Source organism: Parasteatoda tepidariorum, chromosome 6 (assembly GCF_043381705.1).
Source record: "Parasteatoda tepidariorum isolate YZ-2023 chromosome 6, CAS_Ptep_4.0, whole genome shotgun sequence".
NCBI lineage: Eukaryota > Metazoa > Arthropoda > Arachnida > Araneae > Theridiidae > Parasteatoda > Parasteatoda tepidariorum.
In genome coordinates this window covers 64786716-64796490 of record NC_092209.1, presented here as the reverse complement: position 1 = coordinate 64796490, position 9775 = coordinate 64786716, and the positions used below count along the sequence as shown (strand labels likewise).

General features: G+C 34.8%; 1 pseudogene; it reads left to right on the top strand.

Moving 5' to 3' along the window:
- Positions 1-3350: 3350 nt before the first annotated feature.
- On the top strand, positions 3351-5126 carry LOC107437180 (sorbin and SH3 domain-containing protein 1-like; annotated as a pseudogene).
- Positions 5127-9775: the final 4649 nt, after the last annotated feature.

Below are 9775 nucleotides of genomic sequence, written 5' to 3'. Positions count from 1 at the left end.
CTACTAAGTGGAAGTAGTTGTGATTTTTTATATTATACCCAATTGTATAGTTGTTGTGACTCAAACGATATTTATTTTGTTTTTCCATGACAACGAGATATATAACGTTTGGTAATCTGGCAACAAGAAAATTGTTGTGTTCTAAATTTACGTTGTGTAAAAGAATTACGTTAGAATTTGTTACTCTCTGGAAATATGTGTTTACGTTCCTTATAATATATTATTTCTTCTGTAAATAACATTTTTGTGCCGTATTATATGCTTTAATAAACCATTAGAAAACGTATATCAGCTTCTTAGTTCGAACATTTGGCGTCCGTGAAAGGTACCATTCCTATTATTATTATTACGAATTTGGTTTCTATTGTTACATTTACTAAAAACTGTTGCACGTTTGTTAAAAATTGATAAAAATGGAAGCATTAAAACTACAGCGGAAAATTTTAAGAACGGCGTTTACGAATTTTACGAAGGTTATTTCTACAGACATTAATAAACAGGAAGTTAATACGCATATTCTACAAGAATTTAGTTCTCAGTTATCCGATAAATTTCAGAGATTAGAATCAATACAGAATTCTATTACGGAAATATTATTAAAGGATATTACAAACGATAATGAAAAAGAATACGTAAAAGAGTTTATAGTGAGGCTGAAAACTATAGAGATCAATATCTTTCATATAAATCAAAATTAGAACGCATCGAAAATAGTGTTGGCGTCATTGCAGAAAACGCGCCAAGTAACAGAAAGTATCGTTTGCCAAAGCTGGAACTTCAAAAATTTAACGGCGATATTAAATCTTTTTTGGGATTTTGGAACCAGTTTTCTAGAATACATGAAGATAAGGAAATGCCATCGGAAGACAAATTCCAATATTTAATACAAGCTATAACTCCTGGCTCTAGAGCAGCTAGCTTAATAGAAAGTTTCCTTCCAACGGCTCCAGTGGCATAGCGATTGAGCTCCTTAAAGAAAGATTTGGCAGCTGTTAGTGCAGGTTTACGTTCGAGAGTTGCTGAAATTAGTTGTTAAGAATGCTCTCTGTGGCAAGAAAAGTGAAGATTTGACAAATTTGTACAATCAACTTGAGTCACACTTACGAGCCCTGGACACATTAGGTAAATCTAAAGAAAAGTTTGCTGATTTTTTATCACCTTTAGTAGAATCTTGTCTTCCTGAAGATATTTTAAGAGCCTGGGAGAGACATAGAATGTCTTCCGCACCATGTACTAACGATGTTGTTTCTGAGAGCAGCCAAAGGTCTCTTGAACAACTTATGAACTTTTTATGACAGGAAGTCAATGGCGAAAAGATGACAAAATTAGCTAGATCAGGATTTAGAGCTCAAATAAAAACTAAGAAAGAAAATACAGATTTTGTTAAGAATGATGTACCATCCGCTTCCTTTCTTATATCTTCGACATACGAAAATCACCAATGTGTCTTCTGTGATAATTCACATCTCAGTCAAGATTGTGGAGGAGCCAGTAAACTGACTAGAGAAGACAAGAAGATGGTGGTAATACATAAGGGACTTAGATTAGTTTGTTTGAAAGGTGGACATTTAGCCCGAAAGTGCCGCAGTAAAGTTCCGTGTATAATATGTTCAAAGAGACATTATGCAGTTTTATGTCCTGAACTACCACTTGTAAATAATAATGCATCTTTTAAACCAATTAAGAAAGAAGAAATAAGGTCCACCAATGCCGTTCGAAAGGAAGAGAGTGCATCGACTCTATTTATAGCTCCATCGACTCCAAAGGCAATTTATTTGAAAACACTCCTTGTCCGATTACGAAATAAAGGTCGAAGCCAATACGTGCGCATTCTATTAGATGACTGCTCTCAACGATCTTACATTGAAAAAAGTTTAGCTCAAGAACTTGGCCTTTCTTCTTCAGGAAAAGAAATACTTTCACAGGGTTTATTTGGAGGACAGCAAACTCCTGAAGCAGTACACGACCGTTATGATGTCAGTGTAGAAGAAACTGCTGAACCAATGCAATCATATTTGGGAGGTTGACCCTTAACCCTTTCGAGCCGACTGTCACATATATGTGACAGGAAGAAACGCGCTCACTTCCCGACCGACACACCCGCGTGTCAGAGAGTTTTCTTGTTCACCCCCGACCGTCACTTATTTGTGCCAGCGTTTCGGAACGTTTTAAAAAATGAAATTTCTTCCAAAAGATGGCATTGTATGTCCATATGGTTTCAGATACATGTAGATTTGACCTTCTACTCAAGATGAAAGTACAGTCACGTGGTTTTTATGGGAAGGAGTGGAGGGGGGGAATGTTTTATGAGGGCTCTTTAAATTAGCACGTGATATTTATTTACAGTAAGTAAGGGAGTTTTTTTTTTCTCTCGCTACTTTCGATTTTCGGATTAGTTTTTAGTGGATAATTAGATCTTGCAGGCTTGATTTTTTTTTCTTTTTACCGTTAGAATGTCGAAGCGTCGAAAAATTTTGACTGAGCTGGAAATAGAGGAAATTATGCAAAATATTTCAGATATTGATTCTGAAACAGATTCGGATAGTAGTGATAGTGACACTATAATGAAAATAAAATGTGTAAAATATACATTTAAACAAGAAATAACTTAAGTAAATAAAGTATCCATAGAAATATATATAAAGCATATGTCACTTAAATACTCTACAGAACAATATTAAACAACGCGCTGATATTTCGGTAATTTCATGGAATTAGGCTTAACATCGAAAAACCCTCCGGCCCTGGGGAGACACAAGCTAGAGAGACTGCCGGCCTCAGCGGTAAGCGCGCTTTCGCGCTTTGCGTCGCGAAAGGGTTAATGGAATGCGTCGTGGTTTCCGTCGTAACTGTTGGCACTGCATAATAGCTGTCCGTGGGTACTTTGTCACCTTCGACGGTAACTTTTTGGTCAATTAGAACTGCATTTTTTGGTATTGGTGATGTTTCAGGCTTGTCTTCTGTATAAATAGCGCCCTTTGGTATTTGTCCTTCTCTAGCCTTTTGTAAAAGTGTAATAGTCGGACTTTGTGAAGGAGGTAAATGACTACTCCATCCACTTTTTGTGAAAGTAGTTGGTGCAGATGATATATCTGGAGGTTTGTAGTCTTCTGTTGGTCCATCACTCGTAAAGGAATCTGATTTTTTGAGGTTTTCTGCTGGTTTAGGAGATTCAAGTTCTGAGTTTTGTAGACAAAAGGAGACCATTTCTTTCTTTCTTTCACTTCTTTCTTTCACTGCCTAAAAAGCTCCAACCTAGTCCTGTCTCAATAGCAGATACACCCGATTTAAGAATTTCTACTCTTCCAGTCAGCAGTTTTCCGATTTCGTCGGTTCCCAATAACAGTCTAATGGGAGGGGTCTCTTTCCCAATGTCAGTCAAAACAATATCATGACTCTTAAGTTCAGCTAATAAATTTTTGTCAAATACTCTGGGCAATAGAGAGCATATTTTTGGCTGATCTAAAACGGAGACTGTACATGAAGACCAACAGAATATGGAATTCCAGTTGGTCTTCGAACGGGTGTAAAAGAAGAATACGCCAGTGACTGGTATAAAATCATGTATAAGTCGTTGCATAGAGTTAAATTTCCTAACGAAGGTGGTCATACACAAATGGTTCATCTCGGTGACATGTCTGAACCCGAGTTTGATTGAAATGAAAAGTTTAAAGTGAAATATGCTACTTCAGATTATAGACGTAAGCCCGAAAAATCTGTACCTGTCACAAATAAGCGCCAGGCATCATCAGAAAAACCTAGCCCGTTACCTGTTGATACGACAATAATACGACACGAGCCTCGACGTGAAGTTTACAAATAGGAACCCCGAAGCATCACAGAATACGAACCAGGAAAGTCTTCGTTAGCTGAGAAGGAGTTTCAAAAACATGAATATTTAGGAAGTAGTCCGAAAACCCAGCAAGGACTTAGTCGTTGGTGTCGGTGGCCAAATGTCCTTTTAAGTGATGGTTACGAATCAGATTCAACGCTAATGTGAAAAGCGGGAAGAAGCATTGAAGTAGATCCGGAACAACAGATTACCTGGTACGAAGAAATACAAAAGGGAGGAAAAATACCTCTCACCAGTCTGCGGAAAACTGTACCAGAAAAACCTTCAGCTCCTCAGCATCAATTTCAAGAAACGGAAGTAAATATTCTCCATCGCGCTCTTATAAGAAGATTACATAGAAGAAGAGCAATTAAAGAAAATTCAAGAAGACGTGATGCGAAAATTGTATGAAGAAGAACGAAGAAAGAAACAACAACAGGAACTAGCAGAAATTGAAATGAGAAGGCACAGTGATTTTTTCACACCATCTCAAAAATCGCCAATTCCTCTTCGATACGACAATCCATTTGACCCTGCCCACTACAGATTGAGTCCATCTGGATATCATAGGGGTCCTCTACCAAAGACTATGGCCAGAGCTATATATCCTTTTACAGCACAAACTACCAGAGAGCTTAGTCTGAATAAGGGAGATATAGTTTATATCAAACAGCTAATTGACAGAAATTGGTATGAAGGCGAACATCACGGTGTAATAGGCATATTTCCAGTTTCTTCTGTAGAAATTATCCCCAATGAAAAAGCAAATTCGCAACCTCGAAAAGCAATTGAAGGTGAAGCAATAGTCAAATACAACTTCAGAGCTCAAACACCAATGGAATTATCTCTTTTCAAAGGAGAAAAAGTTTTTCTATTAAGGAAAGCTGATCGAAATTGGTACGAAGGGAGCTTAGGTACCAAAAAAGGCATTTTCCCTGTTTCATACGTTCAAGTTCTTCAAGAACCAGGAGAGTGTCCTGACCCTCGAGCCATATCTCCCAAACCACCATTAAGTCCTGTATTCAGTCCTATTATTAATGGATCGACACCAAAATCTAATGAAGGTCCAACATTTACTACAGGACTCTGGCCAAATCAGGAAAAACCTACTCTTAAACTAGACAAACTAGATGGCAAATATTTTCTCACCCAAACCCTTCATATAGATACTTACAATGAATCTATACCCTACCGATCATTGTACACTTACAAACCACAAAAAGATGATGAGTTAGAATTAATAGAGGGCGAGTTATGGAACTTTTTCCTGGTAAAGATAACATCCAACGAATAGCAAGGGTGCATATAGCAATTTAAGAAATCCTCCGTCCAGTGTAACGAATTCACCCTTAGAGATGAACGAATTTGAAGTTTGCAAGAAGGCTCCTGAATCATCCGAAAATGTAACCGTTGATTCAGGCAATAATACCATACTTATTCCTGAATTATCTTGTTCTGAACAAGACACTTTTCAATGCAGTAACAAACGAACTCGTTATGGATGACGCATTGTTCCCTTGAATAGATTGGACTTATAAACTTTATTAGAGACTTTAATTCTACTTTATTTCAGCTTGGATAAATTTATTGTTTAAATCTGTCAAATGGTAAGTTCATTTTGTATTGCTCTAGAGCCAGTTTAGCGGCAATACAAAAGGTGGGAGGATGTTGTGACTCAAACGATATTTATTTTGTATTTCCATGACAACGAGATATATAACGTTTGGTAATCTGGGAACAAGAAAATTTTTGTGTTCTAAATTTACGTTGAGTAAAAGAATTACTTTAAAATTTGTTACTCTCTGGAAATATGTATTTACGTTCTTTATAATATATTAATTCTTCTGTAAATAACATTTATGTGCCGTATTACATGTTTTAATAAACCATTAGAAAACGTATATCAGCTTCTTAGTTCGAACAATAGTAAAACGACAAATTTTATTATGATCTCGGGCTTTGCCGAAATGTAGACGTCAAAACATTGTTATAACATATTGATTTTACTCAATTTGCACTAGGAGCTTTGCCATAACAGCTAATCAAACATAATTTAAATTTAACTTCAATTATTTCCCTTCCTCCTACTTCAGCAATCTACAACTATACATTACAAAATGTAAGCAAGTTGTAAACAAAAAAATTTAAGCGAAAACGAAATCTCGAAACATCTAATTTTAATGAACAAATAATACTGAAATAGAAAATTAAAAACCAAATTCTGCGAAAATTATGTTTTTTAATTTTCTTTCTTACTAAGCAATTTATGATTAAAATTATTTCGCCAGCTCTATTATATTTTAATTATGCGTTTATTTTGAATATGTCATTTTAAATAAACTCCTTTTTTTTGTAGCTGTGACTGACAACTTGATTAACTACTACTTTAGACGTTCAGACGTTCAGACTAAATAAGCATTTATAAAAGGTAGGATTTCTAACTACTTTAGTTAAAATAGTTTTCCAATAACATTTGATTTCAAGCAACTAAATGATATTAAAATAGTAAAGTAATAAATCAATTTCTACGAAAATGATTTATGGAACACTGCTAACAAACTACCAGATCATATTTAAGTTATTCAATTCAATTCAGAATTTTTACCATAAAACTTTTCAAACTAAATTTAGAGATTTACCTGGAGTATCTAAGAACATATATCATCACGTTCTATGACAGACTAAAACAGTTCAGTAGAGCCACATGGGGACTTAGTCCGAATATCTTGAAATTGATATACCTGCAGGCTATTGAAAAGAAAATCATTTATGGTGCCTCCGTGTGGTATAAGAATAAAGTTAAAATAAACCAGAAGCTCCTAACTATCCAAAGAATTCCATTGCTCAACATCACTAAATGCTACTCTACAACTAGCACGGAGGCACTACAAATACTTGCAGGAGTCATACCTATTGACTTAAAAATTAGAGCAACTATTTCGATTAAANATTCATTCCTTAGTCTTTCTTCCAGGCATTTTTCTCTTTGAATTTGAGCATTGCTCACTTTAAGCTTTCAATTTGCTTGAAGCATAGCATCGGGCATAAATCCCTTTCCACTCCCTTTTTCCTTTTTTCCCCTATTCTATAAAAATCCCTATCTCCCACCCACTATATCTAGCAAGCGAATGTTTTGTAATGAATGCGAGAAAGTCTATATGATGTTTGAGGTGAACATTAAAAGGGAAGAGTCTGGAAATTTTCCTTCAGCTTTCCCCTTCCAAATACATAATTTAGATAGACTTGGGGAAGAAATAACTTTGAGAAACTTTCCAGAAAATTATTTTCCCCCAGACTTGAGAATAAATTCTGTGATTGATTTTTTTTTTGTCATACAAAATCAAGTATGCAACAGAAGGGGATATTTCTTTATGATCGAAGCAGTAAATTTTACTTTTTCTTCAATTTTAAGAACGGGGATTTTAAAAACGAAAGCATTTTAAATCACAACTTCCAGTTTGCGTGACGCTCATTGTTTATATAAAAAAAATTTCATTTTTTTCGTAAATAGACGACATAAACTCTATTCTGCATTGTAAGAAAGTATTTTAACACTAGGGGCTAAGCCCCTGCTCACTGATGCTCACCAATCCCTATGATTGCTTCACAATAGTTGCAGTTTCTTGGCATGAAACAGATGAAATTATTCAACTAAAAACACGGGTAGACTATATTTGAGGGTGCCCCTTGATTCTCGCCAAGTTGTGATCACGGTTGATCGCCAAGCTGGGCGTTGTTGAAACCCAATCGTGATTCTGATTAGTTTAGATTTTAACGTTATTTTTAAACTGTCAACGGTATATGTAATTTCAGCGGTCCGTTTGTTCTACGTTGAATACCGACTGATAATGCTACTTTTGCTTCTGGTCTTTAAAATGGCTACAGTAAATATAAGTTTCTATATGATTTGAATAACAATGGGGAAAAAGCAGTGATTGACTGGTGTATGAATGAAGGTTTAATTAGTAACAGATATACATGTCTTGTTTGTGGGAGTTGTTTTTTTCCCCTTTTCTTTCTGTGCTTACTCCATTAATTTTTGTTTCGATTCAAAATGCATTTTATTGGGTTTTATTAACTTTGCTTATTTTGGGTTCATTGCAATTCGCCGATGTTTTATTAAAATTTTCCAATGTTTTATTGAAGTATTATTATGTTTTGGCCACCATTCCTGTTACCACGGGGTGTTCCACAAACAGGAATGGCGCCAAACATAAGTCGCCAATTTCGCCGAAGGGGCACCCTCAAGTATATTTGTACAAAATATACGTACAAAAAAGAACACTTGTGCCTCAACTTCCAACGATTAAATATTAACCTTATGATACTATTAAGGTCTACAAGTGAACATAAATCATTTTTCTAAGTAATCATTTTTTTAAATAACATTCAAAATTAAAAGTATATTGAGGGAAAATATACTTGAGGGTGCCCCTTGGCGAAATTGGCGACTTATGTTTGGCACCATTCCTGTTTGCGCGGAACACCGTGGTAACAGGAATGGCGGCTAAAACATAATGATACTTCGATAAAACATAGGAAAATTTCAACAAAACATCGGCCAAAACTTTATAAAATTGCAATGAACCCGATATGAGCAAAATTAATAAACCCAATAAAATGCATTTTGAATCGAAACAAAAATTAATGGAGTAAGCACAGAAAGAAAAGGAAAAAACAACTCACTTCTTCGCTAAGCTTGAATATCCTCAGATTTAGGTGCACCGAATTCTCTAATAGCAGTTTGATACCGTCTAAATTTATCATGAATAGAATCTGTGTACCTCCATCGCCACATAAATTTGGCAAAATACGAATCGAAAATGGCCTCTGTGGTACCGGACTGGCAAAGACAATTTTTTCTCAAGTCCCTTTTTATGACTGCCCACGTACCTTCGATCTTATTGACCAGAAGCAAAAGTAACCTTGCAAAAGTAACCTTACCAGTCGGTATCCAACGTAGAACTAACGGACCTCTGAAATTGTATATACCGTTGAACATTTAAAAATAGCGCTAAAATTTAAACCAATCAGAATCACGATTGGGTTTCAAAATCGCCCAGCTTGGCGATCAACAGTGATCACAACTTGGCGAGAATCCAAGGGCACCCTCAAATATAGTCTATATATAGCAAATTTAGTGAGTTCACTACTGTAATTTAATATTTTTGTTTAGCAAACGAACGGATGTATTGTAAATACAATTTTTGCATTCATCACTTTGTGCATGAAGATGAAAGTTAAGTTCTAAATCATTTAACTAATTTCTTTAACCCTAATTCATAATAGCATGTTAATGTAACTTGTATCCGAAAATAATAATTTCAAAATGATTAATAAGATTAGAAACTGATTTAAATAGTATTATCTTAAAATCTAACTTAGAATAATTACATTATTCTTCTAGTAATAATGATAAAAGCAATCCTCTTAAGCTCTTCATTTAGAAATCAAATAAAATCAAAAACGTAATAATATCATTACAGGTAATTTTAAATTACCTGTATGTATGAATGCATATAACAGGTAAATTGGGGAAACTAAAATATTTATAGGAAAACAATGACTTTGTGACTTATAGCGATTTTATGTTGATGACAACCAAACCAATATCAAAATAAATGTGGGAAAACTGGATCCTACCATGCGATTTTCCAGCCAATAAAAATGTATTGACAACAATGGAAAACTGCTACACAATCTTTAGATTTTTGTATCCTTATAGTTTGCAGCCATTCCAAAACAAAAACCAGCCTTTCTCTTTGTAATAAAATAAAAAAATATTAAAATTTTATAGCTCTTCAACAGTTTATTCTAGAGTTGTATGCTTTGTAGTGTTTCAATGTAAGGTTAATCCAGATATTATTCTTTACAAAATCACTCACTTATATGCCTACTACCTACTACTCATTCAGTCTACTTTAGTTAAAATAGTTTTCCAAT